Source organism: Lutra lutra, chromosome 9 (assembly GCF_902655055.1).
Source record: "Lutra lutra chromosome 9, mLutLut1.2, whole genome shotgun sequence".
NCBI lineage: Eukaryota > Metazoa > Chordata > Mammalia > Carnivora > Mustelidae > Lutra > Lutra lutra.
Genome location: NC_062286.1, coordinates 58,743,275 through 58,763,041, shown reverse-complemented (window position 1 = coordinate 58,763,041; position 19,767 = coordinate 58,743,275).

Below are 19,767 nucleotides of genomic sequence, written 5' to 3'. Positions count from 1 at the left end.
ATGTGGGATAGCTACTTCCCTTTGTGTGTCTCAGTTTTCTCACCTGTAAAAAGCATTTATTGAGCTATATGCCATCTACTGTCCTAGGGGCTTGAAAGACAGGAGTAAACAAAATAAAGATCCTTATGTATGGTGTAAGAGAAAGGTCAAGTTTCATTCTTCTATACATAGCTGTCCAATTTTCCCAGCACCATTTATTGAAGAGATTGTCTTTTTTCCACTGTACATTTTTTCTGCTTTGTCAAAGATTAGTTGACCATAGAGTTGCGGGTCGATTTCTAGAGTCTCCATTCTGTTCCACTGGTCTATGTGTCTGTTTTTGTGCCAGTACCATACTGTCTTGGTGATCACAGCTTTGTAGTAAGGCTTGAAATCAGGCAATGTGATGCCCCCAGTTTTGTTTTTCTTTTTCAACATTTCCTTAGCAATTTGGGGTCTCTTCTGGTTCCACACAAATTTTAGGATTGTTTGTTCCAGCATTTTGAAAAATGCTGGTAGAGTTTTGATCAGGATTGCGTTGAAAGTATAGATTGCTCTAGGCAGTAGAGCATTTTAAAATGTTTATTCTTCCAATCCATGAGCATGGACTACTTTTCCATCTGTTTGTGTCTTCTTCAATTTCTTTCATGAGTATTCTGTAGTTCTTCGAGTACAGATCCTTTACCTCTTTGGTTAGGTTTATTCCCAGCTATCTTATGGTTCTTGGTGCTATAGTAAATGGAATCGATTCTCTAATTTCCCTTTCTATATTTTCATTGTTAGTGTATAAGAAAGCAACTGATTTCTGCACATCGATTTTGTCCTGCCACATCACTGAATTGCTGTATGAGTTCTAGTAGTTTGGGGGTGGAGTTGTTTGGGTCTTCCATGTAAAGTTTCGTGTCATCTAGGAAGAGAGAGAGTTTGACTTCTTCACTGCCAATTTGAATATCTTTTATTTCTTTTTGTTGTCTGATTGCTGTTGCTAGGACTTCTAGTACTATGTTGAACAAGAGTGGTGAGAGTGGGCATCCTTGTTGTGCTCCTGATCTCAACGGGAAGGCTGTCAGCTTTTCCCCATTGGGGATGATATTCGCTGTGGGTTTTTCATAGATAGATTTTATGAAGTTCAGGAATATTCCTTCTATCCCTAGACTTTGAAGCGTTTTAATCAGGAACGGATGCTGTATCTTTGTCAAATGCTTTTTCTGCATCAATTGAGAGGACCATGTGGTTCTTCTCTCTTCTCTTATTGATTTGTGCTATTACACCGATTGATTTGCAAATGTTGAACCCATCCTTGTGGAGCTTACCTTCTAGTAGGGGAGGCAGACAGTATATATATATTAATATATACATCATACAGCATAGTATATTAGAAGAAAGTTATCTGGGAACAAAAGTACCACAAAGGAACAAGATGGGTGGCTGTAGGGGGTGAAGCCCAGATACAGGCAGTCAGACTAGGCCTCACAGGGAAGGCAACAATTGAGCAAAGACTTGGAAGAGACCAGGGAGAACCGTGAGTCATCTGAGAAAAGAATATTCTAGACCGAAGAGTAGCTGCATATGAAATTATTCATGTGAAGCACTACTGAGTCCCTGGCACTTGAGTAACATTCCATAAACACGAGCTGTTATTATTATTTTGATGCCCAAGTGTGGCCCAGCATCTCCCTGACACTAGGTTACCATGTGGGCGTGGAAAAGGAGCATCTCCACAGTTACCAGCACGCCCTGAACTGGGACAAGCAACGGCAGGGTTCAAAAGAACAAAATGTGCCAGCAAGGATTCTGCTGTATCTAGTGTCTGGAGATACTAGAAGTTGCGTAGGTAGGAGGGGCTCTGCCAGCAGGGGCGGGGGGATAGCCTTAGTCAGAGGGGTCAGTGGCGTCGAGGTAAGGAACAAAGGCAAAAGATACAATTAAATTTCCTTATAACCTGCAACCCATGGACAAATACTGGAGGCAGGCAAAGTAGGCTATTCCTCCAGGAAACTCCTATCTGTCTTAATGTCAATGGTTTGCTAGGGGGGAAACTTAGCTTGGCAATAGCCACGTCTCCAGGATCCTATGAGTCTTAACCATATTCAAGCTCTTTTGGAAATGGCCCTTAATCCTTACTTCCCTGAACTCCACAGTATATAATCGGTTGCTCCTCACAATCCAGGGGCAGCCCTTTCTGCCCAAGGGTCCTGTCCCTGTGCATTAACAAAACCACCTTTTTGCACTGAAGACGTCTCAAGAATTCTTTCTGGGGCTCCAAATCCCAACATTTCCTACATCAGTGACAAGGCAGAGCGGCATGTGACTCTGGGGAAACAAGTTCACCTACAGTCAAAAATGTTTGGGCTCCATAGACTGAGGGCCTTAATTGTGTTAGAATTCTATAAAGTGTTGAAATCCTGGAAAAGGCTTTAGTGCTTTTCTAACCTGACCCACTCCTTTTTTTTTTTTTTTTAGATTTTATTTATTTATTTGACAGACAGAGATCACAAGTAGGCAGAGAGGCAGGCAGATAGAGAGAGAGAGAGAGGGAAGCAGGCTCCCTGCTGAGCAGAAAGCCCGATGTGGGGCTCGATCCCAGGACCCTGGGATCATGACCCGAGCCAAAGGCAGAGACTTTAACCCACTGAGCCATCCAGGTGCCCCCTGACCCACTCCTTTTTATAAGCAAAGGAACTGAGACTAGGAATCATGAAACAACTTACCCAAAGTTACATTCAACTTATCAGGAATCTTTCATTCACAGTGACAGAAAGCCAACTCAAACCCAACTCAAACCCAGCTCAAACCAAAAGGGAAGAAGACACTGACTCCTATAACTGGAAAGACCAGGACGGGTCCACACACCAGAATCTAGACAGAGATTTAGGAATGAAATCCAGGATTTATAATAGAGACAAGATGAAAAGCAGACTGTTGTCCCAGTATTCAGGGAAGACAAAGGCACCCATGAGGCTCACTGAAATATACAAGACTTTTCTTAAAACGCATTGTGGTCTATTTCCCAGAACAAAATAAATCAAACATCTACTCTGGGAGGCAGAGGATTGCTTGCAACCCTAAATGGCACTTTTCTCCAAGGATAGCTCCATAAGAGTCTAAAAGGGAGGTTGTGAATTTGTGGCCCTTGAAACGAATCAAATCTCCAGATGTGCTTGGTCTGATTCACATAGTTAGGGTGTTTTGTTTTGTTTTTTCCTTATTTTTTTTTTAATTTATTTTTAGCGTAGGAGTATTCATTGTTTTTGCACCACACCCAGTGCTCCATGCAATCCGTGCCCTCTCCAATACCCACCACCTGGTTCCCCCAACCTCCCACCCACCCCCCCGCCCCTTCAAAACCCTCAGATTGTTTTTCAGAGTGTTAGGGTGTTTTTTAAAAAACATTTACTTAACACATAACTTTGACCACTATTTGCCAGGTATTGTTCTAGGCACTTGGCGTACAAAAGCCAGCAAATTAAGACAAACAATTCTTGTCCTCATATACCTTGAGTATGGTGGTAGGAAATGGGCAGAACAATCAGTAAGTTTTTTAAATTATTATTTATTTAGAAGGTGATAAATAGTATGGAGGAGGAGAAAAAAAAAAATGGAAAAGTGGAGAGAGCACAAGTGTGAGGAAGAGGGTGTTGCAATTTTAAGGAGGGTAGTCAGAAAAGGCTTTGATAAGATGATGACATTTGGACAAAGACCTGAAGAGAAGAGGGACCCGGTCTTGCAGTTGTCTAAGAGGAAGATCATTCCAGAAGGACCAGCCATTGCAGAGAACTTGAAGCAGAGGCATATCTATGATGTTTAGGAAATATCAAGGGTGTCTGTTTTTGGTTTTGACTTCATTTTGTTTTGAATCCATATGAGCTGCCAACATTTAAATTTTGAGGGAGTTCACATTAATCCAGATTTCCAACTTCCCTCAAAAAAAGAAAAATTCAGTTAAGACCTAGCAATGCTGGTCCCAAAATATTTCCTAAGAGAACGAGCTAGATCTGCGCCCTGCTCTTCTATAATGGCATAAGCACCTCCAGTTCAACACAGTACCCCTCCCACTCCCAGGTCACGGACAGCTACTTTATTCATTTTAATTGTATGCTAGTCAGGCCCCTTGCAAGGATTTAGACCCCTGTAGTCTGCATATTAGGTTAGGCTAGGCTGTAATCATAAATAAACCCTGACTTCTCGGTGGCTTAATTTCACAGATTTTTTTGTTTGTTTGTTTGTTTGTTCAGACAAAATTCAGCAGGGTGGGGTTATTCTTCTAGGCTTCTGTCCTCCATGTACTGACTCCAGGATCCAGATCATTTACATCTTGTGGCTCTACCATTTCAACGTATCAGTTTCCCAGTCACCACGGACAGGAAAGAGAGAGCATGGAGGGGACACACTTGCCCTTAAATACTTCCCACTGGAAATGAGACACATCACTCCTGCTCATACTTTATTGGCTAGAACTAGTCACATGGCCTTGCTACGAGCCAGGGAAGCTGAGAAGTGTAGCCTTCAGTGTTCAGGGAAGGAGAAAGAACTGGATAGAGGTAAGAAGTATCAGTCTCTTCCCTACCACTGTTTAAAACTGTCTAAAGGGGCACCTGGGTGGCTCAGTTGTTAAGCGTCTGACTCTTGGTTTCAGCTCAGGTTGTGGCCACGGGGTCATGGGATCCCACCCTACATCGGGCTCTCTGTTGGTCAGAAAGTCTGCTTGAGATTCTCCTCCTCTGCCCTTCCCCCAACTCATACACGCACATGTTCTCTTTGTCTCTAAAAGAGATAGATAAATCTTTAAAAAAAGAAGAAGAAGAAGAAGAAAAGAAAAACACACTGTGTTTTAAAACTGAATATAGGGGCGCCTGGGTGGCTCAGTGGGTTAAAGCCTCTGCCTTCGGCTCAGGTCATGATCCCAGCGTGCTGGGATAGAGCCCCACATCGGGGCTCTCTGCTCCGCAGGGAACCTGCTTCCTCCTCTCTCTCTCTGCCTGCCTCTCTGCCTACTTGTGATCTCTGTCTGTCAAATAAATAAATAAAATCTTAAAAAAAAAAAAAAAAGATCCTCTCTCTCCCTCTTACCCTTCTCCCAACTTGTGCATGCTCTCTCTTTCTCTCTGAAATAAATAAATAAATAAAATCTTTAAAAAAAAAAAAAAACTGAATATAGTCCCAGTCAAAACCACCTGGTTATATCTACATGATGTGATGTCACTGAGAATTTTCTGGAGAGCTGAGCTAGCCAGCCAGATGGCTGATTAATCTAAGTAATCTTTGGTAAATTATACATGACACAGAGGTGAAGTGCATGAGCTCTGGAATCAGAGAGCCTCTCGAAATTATGGCTCAAATATTTCCAACAGTGTGTCTTTTAACCTCGCTACACCTGTTTCCTCATCTTTAACTTGCAGATGGTCAGAGAACTTGCCACATAAGGTTAATGTGAAGATTAAAAGGTATTACACATACAAAGTGCTTTGAAGAGTATTTAGTAAGTATTCATCAAGTCTTCAATAAAAGTTGGTATTATTATTATTATGAGATTTTTGGAGATATTTTTCAATTTTATGTTGTGAAGTATTCGAGACTGGTAAGTTACAAAAGTAGTACAAAGAATTTCCATATACTTTTCTCAATTTCCCCAAGTGTTAATATATTATCACACTTTATTGTTTTCAGCCTCTCTCTACACACATGCAGTTCTTTCTGAAATATATGAGAGGAAATCACAAACAGGATACCCAAAGATCTCTAAATATCTCATTGTGTATTTTCTAAAAAAAAAAAAAAAAAACAAGGAATTTTCATACATAACCATGGTGTAATTGCCAAAATAAAAAAAACTGGCATTGAAACAATAATATGTAATCTACGAGCCTTATTCAGATTTTGCCAGTTGACCCACTAAAGTCCTTTCTCTCCAGGATTAGACTCCCAACCATATGTCGTGTTTAGTTGTCATGTTTCTTTAATCACTTCTAATCTGAGACTGTTCTTTCATGACCTTGACATGTTTTAAGAATACAGGCTAGCTCTTTTGCAGAATATGCCTCAGTTTGGGTTTGTCTAATGTTTCTTCATGATTAGATCTGAGGTTATGCATTTGTGTCAGGAAGATTCCAGATGCCATGGAATAGTCTTCTCAGAGCCTCATGTCAAGAGGCACATGATGCCTTTTTGTCCCATTCATGATGGCGATTCCTTTGATCCCTTGGTTAAAGTGGTATCTGCCAGTTTTCTCCATTGTAAAATGACTAATTTTAGCTTTGTAGTAAGTATTTTATGGGGGGATACTTTGAGACTGTATTCATATCTTGTTTCTCATCCTACTTTTGCCCATTAATTCTTAGCTTTTCTTAGGGCACCTGGCTGGCTCAGTGGGAAAGAGCATTTGACTCTTGATCTCAGGGTTGTGAGTTTGAGCCCCACTTTGGGGGTAGAGATTACTAAACTAAATAAACTTAAAACAAATTTTTTTAGCTGTCCTTGATGAATCTTGCCTGAAGCAGTTACTACTGTGATGGTGGGCAAATAGTAATTTTCTAATGCTGGCTTTCCTTCTACATTCCTCATGTGTTATCATTATACATCAGTGCATCTCAAGCCTCTCAAAGAACTGGGCCCTCTGGTATAAGACTACAAAATGAGCCATTAAATTAAAGATCGTGAACAATGAAAGAATGTGTCAATATCCAGGGAATTGTGGAACGTGCACTGTTGTTTCTTTTTTTTTTCCCTTTTAAATTTATTTTATTCCACAGTATGATTTCATCATAAGAATTTTTTTAATTTTTATTTTATTTTTTTTAATTTTATTTTTAATAAACATATAATATATTTTTATCCCCAGGGGTACAGGTGTGTGAATCACCAGGTTTACACACTTCATAGCACTCACCATAGCACATACCCTCCCCAATGTCCATAACCCCACCCCCCCTCTCCCAACCCCCCTCCCCCCCATCAACCCTCAGTTTGTTTTGTGAGATTAAGAGTCACTTATGGTTTGTCTCCCTCCCAATCCCATCTTGTTTCATTTACTCTTCTCCTACCCCCTTAACCCCCCATGTTGCATCTCCTCTCCCTCATATCAGGGAGATCATATGATAGTTGTCTTTCTCCGATTGACTTATTTCGCTAAGCATGATACCCTCTAGTTCCATCCACGTCGTCGCAAATGGCAAGATTTCATTTCTTTTGATGGCTGCATGGTATTCCATTGTGTATATATACCACATCTTCTTTATCCATTCGTCTGTTGATGGATATCTAGGTTCTTTCCATAGTTTGGCTATTGTAGACATTGCTGCTATAAACATTCGGGGGTGCACTGTTGTTTCTATAGGAATTTGTAATCTCCAGCATGAATGACTGTGGCCACCATCACCACCCACAGCCTTCCAAACTGGTGAATTAGGGTGGGGTAGCTTGGTGCATGTTTGCACATCTTTCAAATTATCCACGATAAACTGTGCTTCCTAGGACCTAGTATCCTCTTGGTCACATCGGAGGAGGAAGGTGCTTCACCAGGCTTTCGGAGAGCATGGGAATGAAAGAGAAATCAAGGGTGGATGTACTGAGAGAATCAGTATGAAGGGGAACTTGGGGTGTTTTGACTATTACAGGTCATGCGACAGATGAACCAGTAAAAGAGGAAGACCAGAGAGGGAGGAATAGCACGGTGTTATGGAAACCATGGTAAGAATCCGAAGAAAGAGAAAGTATCCAAGGTTATCTTCCACTTCTGAGTATAGTGTTGGATTTGGAGTGACGTGGGTGCTTTTGATTAGAAACACTCGGGCTGAACATTGTCAATATGCCTGACTCCATAAAGTAAGAAAGATTGAAAGATTTAACATTTGATATTTATTATGTATTATATATTATTATGTATTGTATATTATATATTCTATATTATTTATTTTATATAGATATAGATATTTGATGTGAGCCCTGGGGTGTCTGTCCAACTCCTTTCCCTAAAACAAAAGTCATATGGCCAGTCCTCTGTCCAAACAACCCCGTGCCCAAGTCCACCTGGATGTACAGGGCCTGCCATTAGGGCTCTGACAACAGGGTCTAGGAGGCAACTCTGCTCCCTCCAGCCTCCATGAAAAGGAACCAAGCCCAAGGTCCTGGTATGTCTGACTCAACTTTACCTCAGTAATGGCAGCTTGCAAAAACTGCACCTCCCCTCTGCAATCTCATTTACCTTCTTCTCCCTCTCCAACCCCCACTGCCTCCCTTTCCTACCATGACCCACAGTCAGGAGTATCAAGGGTTACAGAAATCAGCAGCATGAGGTCATAGGGTGTGGTGTTTAAGCAGTGCATTGATGACCTTTGAGAGACCAGTTTTAATAAAAATTGCAATCATTCCAGATAAATCGGCTATAGCTACACTTTCCAGAAAGATAGGTTAGCTAGCAATCTGACAGGAAAGCATAACTGTGGTGTAGGTTTTGCAGTCAACACAACAGGACCTGCTTTGAGAAGCTAGAGGAGAACAAGAACTTGAAGATGCCAGCAAGAGGGTGATAATGAACATTGGGGATTAAGTGGAGAATCACTGGTAAAAGACCCCCAGGAAAGGCTAGCTTTGGGGTGAAAAATAGGATGTGGCTTCTCTGGAAATAGAAAGAATGAAGGGGGTGAGACAAAGGATGGATGGTGATGCAGACAAAACTGAAAGAGTACAGAGAAGAGCTGAGGCCTTGAACTTCTCAGTAAATTAGGGGTAGAGTTCATCTGTGGCAGTAGAGGGAGGTCAGAAGTTTTTTTAAGGAGAATGAGAATATGGAACAGCTGCCTCGAAGAATACAATAGAAAGTTAAGAGGACTAAAAGCTGTTCTGACAACAAAATGACTCATGAATCTGAAAAACAAACATACCTGGATAATGTGTTGGGTAGAGATTGACTTTCTCCAGAAAAGTCTTTACGGGTCTCTGCTGATTGTAGTGCTTGTGGGATCATCTATCGAATGTCTAAGTCTGATAGGAATCCCTGACAGACTAACCAGTGGCTGAAATAACTATTAGCATGTACTTCTCAATACTTAGAGAAATGAAATTTTCCACTCACTGTAAGCTCTTAAAATCCTAATTATCCTCTTGGAGGGTAGCCCTCTGAATTTCAGAAGCTAGCTCCTTTACAAAAGAAGGAAATCCCACATAAACGTGCGTGCGCGTGCACACGCGCGCACACGCGCGCACACACACACACACACATACACACACACACACACGAGTACCCATTCATATACACCATGAATAAAATAAATCGATCTTCATTTCCTCTTCCAGTAAGATACTCTAAGTCACTCCTTGACACATTGACTTTCTGGTAATCTCATCATTGATCATTCTAAACACAGTAAGCTTTCTACTCACTCCAGTGACAGCCAGCAGCAGGTTTTGGTTAGAAGATGCATTTATGTCAATTCTGGAGAACACTTATTCCTACTCCCACTGTATCCCATACCAAACAGTGGCCAATTATGGATGAAAGGCCAGTTTCTTTCCTCCTGAGCTTTTGTGGAGAGACTAAGAAAATCATTTCCTAGAGAAATGAAGGCTGAGAGCCTTGGTGGGGAAGGAGACAGCTCTCCAGAGAGGGATAGGGAAAGTTGGCAGAGAGAAAGATGTAAGAGACTGAAACAAGGTATTGAATGTTGACAGCACTTTCTTCCGAGCCCTAAAGGGGTTCTTTGTGGGCTCTAGCTTTCAGATAAAGGCAGCTTGCAGGAAGCGGTGAGAAGAGTTGTCCTCACTTGGTCCCGAGCAAAAAGAGTGAGTAATGCCACCTAGGAAACCCCAGGTCAAACAGAAGCCCCATGGCACGTTGCCCAAAGCAGAACCCAAGAACAGAGTGGACATAGGAGGAGGTTTGGGAAGCAGAGCCAAGCTTCAACCAAAGGTGATCAATGACAGAAGGAAAGAGAATAAGTCTCCTGTGAAGTTATGCCTGCAGAGAAAATGGAATTAAGAGTTAAAATAATAATAATAAATAGCATCAAGAGACTCAAATATACTCTACAAAATTGAGAATTTGCGACATTTTGTTACTTGAGGGCTTGTGTTAGACTGTAGTTAGATGAGTAGTTTAGCATATAGATCATATAATATATAGTTTAGCATATGCAGATCATATCATTTTATATATCACTATAATTATTGGAGTTACTTTGCTCTTTGCAAAATATGCCTTCTAGGAAATTACCATCTCCCCAAATAAATGATGACTGAAAAAGTGATTGTGTTGCAAGGGAAAGTAACTGTAAAGTCAAATGCTTTAGAAAAGTCAGGCTTGGGTGAGGAGGTGGGCGAGTGTATTTACCTTTAGAAGTTATGCTAGAAAATGCTGCAAGTGTGCATTATGAACCAATGAGTAGTCAAAAAGAGAAGAAACCAACAGGGCTATGTGAATGAGGGACACCATAGGAACATAGTTCTATACAGTAAGAGAGTACAAATAATATGAAGTTAAAGGAGTAGAATGGAGTTTCCCCTGGAGATAAAAGTAAACAATTGAGTTGAAAAACAACCAGACAGGTGATGTATTGTGTTCTTTCCCACAGCTGGCTGTTCTTTAATTGTGCTGTTTATCTCCTAAGAACGCTTGAGTGGTCGCAAAGCAAACTTCTGAGTTGAGAACTGAGGTCTCAACTCAAGCACAATCCATTACCAGCTTCCCTATGGTGGTAACTCCTTGGCGCAGAATTTAAAATCCTCCATAAATTGGTCTCAGCCCATCTTCCCAAACTAAGATATAGAAGAGCCAGTCATTAGAACGTTAGGTTGAGAAGAGATGCATTAACACTGGGCTAACACCATGTTGGTAATTGAATGAACTCACTGTTTGCCTAAAAAGGACTGGGATACTAGGAAGAACAAGACCTGCTCACTGGTCCAGGCATTGTCCCAGCTCCTTGCCTCCCTCTCCAATTCCTCCTCCCTTCACTCTCACCCCATTTCCAAGGCATCCAGGTGCATTCTAGAGGTGACTTCAGACTTGCTGTAGCCATCATCATATCCAAAACCAAACTTGCAGCCTGTCCTTTGACATGCTCCAAACTTACTTCCACTTTCTGCCTACTCCCTTGATGAAGAAATCATGGCATTATCTGTCACAGTAAAACATAGCAGAGAATGTGGAATTCATTTGTTTGTTTGTTTGTTTTTTAATGCATAGTTGGCCACATTGTGGAGTACTATGCAGCCATTAAAAGGAGAGAAAAGTACTATATGAACTGATGGGGGAAATGTCCATAATATACCACTGAGTGGTGTTTTTTTTTTTTTTTTAAGTAATTAGCCCAAAACTGTATCTGGAATCAGATGATTCCATCTTTGGAAAATAAATGAAACCAAACAAAACTACATCGATATCTTGAGATCCCCAGGGTAGGATTGAGGAACAACTGGTGATCTGCTTGGTTAAGGCCAAAGACTCTTGCCTTGCCAGGTTGGATTGAAGGTACACATACCAAGCACATCTAGAGGTGACGGTGGAGAACGAGAGCCAGTTCTCATACAGGGAAGCTGGGAGGAGGCAGCTTTGGGAGAAGGGTGGGCAGGAGAAAAGAAAGGGCGAGAGAGATCCCAGAGAGAGAACTACCTAGAGAGTGTCCTGCCAGCTACTCTGCAAGTCACATGGGGTTATCGTGTGATGGCCACTGCCAGAGCCAATTGCCTAGCTCAGAATTTTTTTTAAAGCATACTGCAGAAGAAACAAAACTCCTCATTGAGTTTTAGGTTTATAAACTGTCAGAACTTTTATTTATTTATTTTTAAACCACTGCAAAAGGAAGATAATGGAGCTGGTTCTTGCTGCCTCAAACACCAGAAACCACACTGTCTGGTCTTAAAGAAGAAAACCCAGAGACAAGTGAGAAAGGAGAAGGAAAAAAAAAATGCTTTGAGTTTAATGGGATTTCATATATGGATCTCCCTGTGATTAACACTAAGGTAATTTGTGAATCGTCATCATTTCCTATCATTGTTTTACTACCTTCCACAACTGTATGATCCTTTATCACAAGCCTTCCTGTCCATTTAGATGTCCTAGGTTTATATTTGACATGGACCAGGCTCTGTAGAAAAACCATTTGACAATAATGGTGATTTTATCCTCCTATAATCAAGGACAACAGAGAAAGCTGTATTTTGAAGGATATCAGTGCACAAATTTATGCTAATCTGCAACCTTCATCACTATCCCAGGCGCCAGCTAACAAAGGCTTTTTGTTTAGTTCATTAGGTCCTGATTTCAGCTCCTTCATCAGCTGAATTTTCAACACAACATTGAATAAATGAAATATTTTAGATCCAAGTGATTTGTTTCATAGAGTCCATTGAATAAAAACTTATTCTCTTCTCCTTTTTCTTTAAATTTCTTTATTTTAGAGAGAGCGAGCATGCATGTGCATGAGCAGGGGGAGGGGCAGAGGGAGAGAGAACCTCACACAGCTTCGCCCAGCTGAGTTGAACTTGGAGCCCCACATGGGGTTTAATCTCACTACCCTGAGATCATGACCTGAGCCAAAATCAAGAGCTGGACTGAGCCACCCAGGCACCCCCAAACTGATTCTCTTCTTAAGGAAAACTATACTTCTGGTTTTTTGTTTCAAATTTAAATACAGTTGTGGATGTTAACTAGACTTATTGTAGTGATCATTTCTCACTATACACAAATCATTTACCTTCTATACCTGAAACAACTAGTATCATGTTATGTTGTGTCAATCATATCTCAAAAAGAAATTCTGGAGAAAAAATCGCTGCTTGGGATTTTGATTAGGATTGTGTTGAATCTATAGGTTACATTGAGAGAAAGTGCCACCTTAACAATGTCAAGTTTTCTGCTGCATGAACATTATATATTTCCATTCACTGAAGTCTTTGCTAAAGTTTCTTGCAATGCTTTATTGTTAGCAGAATAAATGTCTTGCAGATTTTTATCAAGTTCACTTCCAAATATTTTGTTTTTGAATGCTATTATAAGTGGTATTTTTTTTAAAGATTTTATTTATTTGACAGACAGAGATCACAAGTAGGCAGAGAAGCAGGCAGAGAGAGAGGAGGAAGCAGGCTCCCCGTTGAGCAGAGAGCCCGATGCAGGGCTCGATCCCAAGACCCTGGGATCATGACCTGAGCCGAAAGCAGAGGTTTTAACCCACTGAGCCACCCAGGCGCCCCTATAAGTGGTATTTTTAAAGACCACTTTTTTGATTGTTGATAGCATACATACAGAGTTGATTTTTTTTTTAAGAATTTATTGATTTGACAGAGAGTGAGAGAAGGAGAGACAGCAAAAGCAGGGGGAGCAACAGAGGGAGAGGGGGAAGCAGGCTCCCCACTCAGCAGGGAACCTGATGTGGGACTCAATCCCAGGACCCTGAGATCATGACCTGAGCCAAAGGCAGAGGCTTAACCCACTGAGCTACCCGGGTGACCCCGGAGTTGATTTTTGTATACCAGCCTTGTAATATGCTATGTTCTTAAATTGACTTTTCAGTTTTAGGATTTTTTTTTTTCATAGATTTTAAGAGTTTTCAATGTAAACAACCATGTTGTCTATAGTAACAGGAGTCTTGAGAAATACCCCACCAGAAAGTGGTTGCCATACATGGCCAAAAGATTTAGAATTTCTGTATTTTCAGATCTAGGTTGCTAATCTGTGATGAAGCTGGCAAGAGTGAACTTCAATAACATTCCTCCAGATTGGGTATTACATAAGATGGGTAACTTGGATTCTTTTGGCAGGAGCAGATCAATGCTCCAGGATTCAGGGTGGACACATTTCTAAAGAAGGTAACACAGACTTAACACTGATGCATTCTCAACATTTGTGCTCATTCATTCAATAAACATTTGAGTATCATATGTGCATAATACTGATGGAAGGATAAAAGCACCCTCATAAGCTCATAAAAGCTCCCAGGGGCTAGGAACCACCAACCATTCCCTTAGTGCATGTTTCTTTTCATGTTCTCTTTTATCCCTTAGTACAACCCAAGATTCAGCCTTGCTTTTTCCCAGTCCAGGAACTGCTTTGAGAACATCATGGAAAGAATGGTCTTGATCCTGAAACACTGATCCACTTGAACCCATGCTCGGGAGTCCTCAGGGGTCTATCCACGCTCCAGGCACCTGATACAGTAGGAAGAGATCAGTTCTATCTCCCAGTTGGTAGGAATACAACACTCACGGAATAACCACAACAGTGATAGCTAATATTTGCTGGTACTTAGTATGTTCCAAGCCTTGTATTCCATGCCATATTTACAGCATCTCATCTAAACCTCGGATAGGTCCATGAGGTAGAAACTGTTAACGACTCTTTTACTGAAGTATGAAACATACATAAAAGTGCACAAAACATGTAAAATTTTTGCATGTACCTGATACCAGGCTGTAGATTGCTGAAGGCTAAGAAGTATCTTGTTCATATTTGTCTTCACAGCACCTGGGACAGTGCCTTAACACAGTGGTTAATGTTGTTGCATGGTTAAATAATAAGCTCATGGCCAAAAGTAGATAAATAGTCCCTTGTCTTGGGGGCCCCTGGTTGGCTCAGTGGGTTAAAGCCTCTGCCTTCAGCTCAGGTCATGATCTCAGGTCCTGAGATCGAGTCCTACAACGGGTTCCCTGCTGAGCGGGAAGCCTGCTTCCTCCTCTCTCTCTGCCTGCCTCTCTGCCTACGGGTGATCTCTGTCTGTCAAATAAATAAATAAAATCTTTAAAAAAAAATAGTGTCTTGTCTTATTATCAACTTTTTGGCACATCATTATCATCTGTGGAAATTTAAAGGTTTTTTTAAAATTTATTTATTTGACAAAGAGATAGTGAGAGAGGGAACACTAGCAGGGGGAATGGGAGAGGGAGAAGCAGACAGGGAGCCCAATGCAGGGCTTGATCCCAGGACCCTGGGATCATGACCTGAGCTGAAGGCAGATGCTTAACTGACTGAGCCACCCAGGCACCCCATCATTTGTGGAACTTTGAAAGACACGGCTGACTATGCTCCAAGCCTGGGGATCCTGATACAGTGGGAGACTTTTGATTCAGTAGCTGGATTTTTGGCCATATAAATATTTTCATTAACCTTTAACCTGATGCTGTTCTCAAATAAGAACACTTTGCTATGACTCCACTAAATCACATGACTAGAAGCTTCATAATGTGTACCTGTCGTCGCTTTACTTCTAAAATTACTTTTTTACACAACTCTTTATCTCAAGTGCCTAAATTAAAGTACTCTAGGGGATATCACTAAAAGGGTTTCTTAAACCCACACTTTCAACATTTTTACATCAAAAAAAGAATAAAAGTAATCATTGTAATAACAATGAAAATGTCTCTGGCAGTGCACAAAAGGGAAATAGTTACTAGATTAAGAAGGAATCCATTAGTATTATGGGTATCGGTAGTATTCAAAGAATTTACAGTGGTATTTTATAAAAGCAATACTCCAAAATTTGCTCTATTTTTCTTGTCAAGAAAACCTTATCGATGTTCTATTATGACAAGAATGTAAATGGTAAAAAAAAAAAAAACTTAGAAATGGTAACAATTTATGTCCAGAGCTGTTATAAACATACTAAATTTCATACCATCAATTTCATGCACTCAATTACTCATTCATCCAACAAATATTAGATAAACATCATACTAGGCACTAGAGATACAGAGATGAAGAACACAGTTCTTTCCTTTAAAGTTATGCGTTTAGTGAGAGAGTTCAGGAAATTAGAAATTACAATGGATGTGATAAGAACAATATTATAGATAAACACAAAGCACGACAAGGGCTTAGAAGAGAAGAAACAAATTTGAGGGGGGCAGGGAGTCCAGGGAAGAGGTCAGTGAAGGTTTCCAGGAGGAGTAATTCTTGTGGTTTGAATTTTATCTTAAGGAACAAATAGAAGCCACAGAGGTTAAAGGAGTATCTGTCAGAGTTCTTAGTCTCCAGCAACATAAATGGACATTAACTGTTTAAAATATTAGGTAGCTCACAGAATTTCCTATATGATTCCAGAACCAGACTCAGAGTCCAAACAGCCAGAAACATCTCCCCCAAATCATGCCATAGATTTAGTCCAGTGAGGAGGCTGCAAAAACTGGTCTTGACCACGCCACTGACCCTGGATATGAGGCAGTCCCCAGACCCTGCTGCCTCAGAGGCTCATTGTCACCAAGAGAGCGGCCATCACCATCAGAGAAAGTTCTCTGTGGTTCTTGCTTCTATTTGTTAATTAGCTTCTAATTCCAAGTCTGGGGAGGGGCATCTGTTCAGCAGAGCCTGGGTCACATGCTCCACCTTTGCAGCAGCAAAGGAAGCTGAGAAAGGAAGTTTCTTCCTGTTTTCATTGACAGCTGCTGAGTAACAAACCACCACTGAACTTAGTGGCTTAAAACAGCCGAGATGACCATTATATCTCAAGAGTCTATGGAATGACTGGACTCAGCTGTTTGTTCTTCGGCTCTAAGCTATACCTGCTGGGTCTAAAAATCATCTGAACGCTCGTCTGCCTGGAAGGTCCCAGACTGCTCACTTACATAGCTGGCTGTTGGCTGGGAGTTTAGCGTAGGTCACTTCTCCCATCCTCATGGAGATTGGGCTTCCCACAGCATGCTGCAGTCAGGGGAGTTGTACATTTTATGTGATGTCTCTCTTCCAGGATGGTCGTGCCAAGCAGCAAAGTGAGAAGCTTCAGCTCTCTTAATACTCAGCCTGAGAACTTACTCAGCACCCCGTCCATCCATTCTGTGGGTCAAATTAAGCCACAGGCTACTTACCACACACTCAAGAAGAGTGATAAACTCCATCACAGAATTGCAGAGTGGCAAAAATCTGCAGGGGTCCTTAATTCCCCACATTGGCCCTTTCAGCCTTTAAACTGGGAGAAAGGCATTGCCTCCCACCTAGACTCATATATTGGTAATTTTCCCAAACATAGGAAAGGGATTCAGATTCTGAGCTCTTCAAAAAGAGAAAGAAAAAAAGAAAGAGATAATCGTCCACTGTAAGAATCAGGAAGAAAGGCATTTCAAGCAGAAGGAACGGTCTTGGAAAGTCAGAGGGCTCGGCAGAGACTGCCACTTAAATAGTGCTCTACTCTTGATAATTCCTGCTGTGCCCTTGCTAACACTGTATTAGAACCGCTCCTTGTTGAGCAGAGCTGTAATTCTACTGTATTTGTGCGTATTAGAGGATTTAAACTAATTACAATTGATTTGGAAGTTGCAGTCCTTGCTTGTTTTCTCCTTTCTACATCTTTAAAACCCCTTACAAGACCACAGTTTACAAGATCTGCTCCAGAACCAGAAATCTGTATTTGACAGTGATTGCCTAGGGAATGCAGTCATTTGGAAATAAATGTAAGGGAAACCCAGAGCTCATCGGTATACTTGGTATTGTTTAATAGCCTTTTCTTTTACTTCTTATCACGAAATACTCAAAATAGCAGAAAAGTAAAAAGAACAGCATAATAAGCACTAGGACATCCACCACCTAGATTCAATTTAATAATCTCTAGCATTTTGCCATATTTGTTTTATTTCTACGTATTTGGGGGTTTTTTCCTGAACCATTTTTATTTCTTTATTTATAAAGATTTATTTATTTATTTGAGAGAGAGAGAGCAAGCAGGGGGAGGGGCAGAGGGAGAGGGAGACAAGAAGACTGATCTGAGCAGGGAGCTCAACAATGGAGCTAATCCCAGGACCCTGAGATCATGACCTGAGCCAAAACCAAGAGTCAGACACTTAACAAACTGAGCCACCCAGACATCCCTTCCTGAACCATTTTAAAATAAATTTTATATATATATATATATATACACACACACATATATATATATCATTACATGTCAGGCATCTCCAAAAAGTAAGGACATTCTCATGCATATCCATAATTCCATTAATCTATCTTAAAAATTAATAATTACTTAGAACACTTAATGCCGGTACATACTCAGATTTCCTCTCTCCCCAAAATGTCTTTTATAACTGGTTTATTCAAATAACGATTCTATCAAGAACGACAAATTACATTAGGTTGTAAATTCTCTTAAGTCTCTTTTAACTTAGACTATCCCTTTTGAAGAGAATGAGTTATTTGTAGAATAATCCATGTACTGGACTGGTACAGTTGTTTCTCAGCAGTCCTGCTTAACTCGTTCCTCCAGTATTTCCTATAAACTGGAAGGTCGTTTTAAAGGCTTAATGAGATTCAGATTAAATGTATTTGGCGAGAATACTATGTACTTCTGCCATCTCCATACTTTCTGTGATCTGTGTATTTTAGCTAAGATCTGCATCACATTGGGGGCTCATTGTGTCCGATTGCCTTTGTCTTTCAGTTGGGGGAGGGACAACAGAAATAATGCACACAGGCTGGGTGAGACAAAATAGTCTAAGACAGGATTACAGCAGGACTAAAGGTGTGGAGAGAAGTGACAGCCAGCCCCATGGGGTTGCTCTCTGCTTCTGAGCTTTAGGCTGACTCATTACCTGAGAGGAGAGACACTCATCTTGATGGTATTAATGACGGGAGGCAAAGATCCCGCCTGGAGTCTGAGAACAAGTCCTCCTCTACCCTAGAGAAGAGTTAAGTTCCCAGCATAGCCCCTGCTCAAGTGCCTCTTGCCTTGTTCTGGGAGATTCTGGCCTGATTTCCTGTTAGGAAAGTACTACACCAACATTTACCTCAGGGGTCCACAGTGCTGTAAGAATTTAGGGTATGGCATACTTAATATGAAACCAGAGGTCAGAATTACTGTCTCTGTCAGTTCTAGTATACCAGTAGAGGCCCAAAATGCCAGTAGGAAGCTCTCCAGAAAACCAGTGTGGCAGTTTGGCTCCTGGAATGATTTTTAAGTTTGGGGGAGCATAGCAGACGCTTGAGGGAGGGACCCTAGAGGCTCTACAGGGACTGTGTGAGAATCAGGAGAGATAGTATAGTGAAAAGCTTTGAAAAGTTGTACAAATCTCAGATACTAGCATTAGCACAATACATCAGGTACTCTCTAGAATGCTGTACACAATTCATGGTTTTAAACTAACTAGCTCTGGAAAAGCTATTCATGTAAAAATGAATACAGAGCATGTCAGAGCATTATATAACACCCATCCATGTACCCTTCACCTAGAATTAAATGTATATGGCTTTTTCACAACATCAATTATACATCTTAAGTAAATACAATTTTTATTTGTCAGTTAAAGCTAGAAAAAAAAACTGTAAATGGCTTGTCACATTTGCTTCAGATTTTCTTAAAGACATAAAACATTGTAATTACAGATAAAGTCTTCTTTAGTGTTCTCTGACCCATTCCATACTTGCTCCTAGTGAGTTTTGTGTATATCATTCCAGTCCATATTTTTATACTTTATTATATAAAATTTATATCCATAAAGTACTCATTCCTTTTTAAAACTCACAGACACTATAAAATTCATATCACATTTTACCCATTCTGAAGCTTCATTCACTCTTGTTTTTATAATCTAACCATATTGATACCTATAGCCCTAGTTTATTTAAGTGCTGAAAAGTAATCCCTCTATGAATGTATTATCATTTATTTGTCCACTAAAAAGTATTACTTAGCCAGAAAGTGTTTACTGGATCATAAAATGAAATCCTAGGAAAATGTGCAGATGCAAAGGACCTTGGAAGGCATCTGACGCAGGGTTTCTGAAGCTGAGGTTCACAGACCCTCTTCCGTGAATGAGCTTTAGGAGGTCTAAGAAATCTGAACCTCTGTGGGATGAGCATTTTCTGCAGAAAGGACT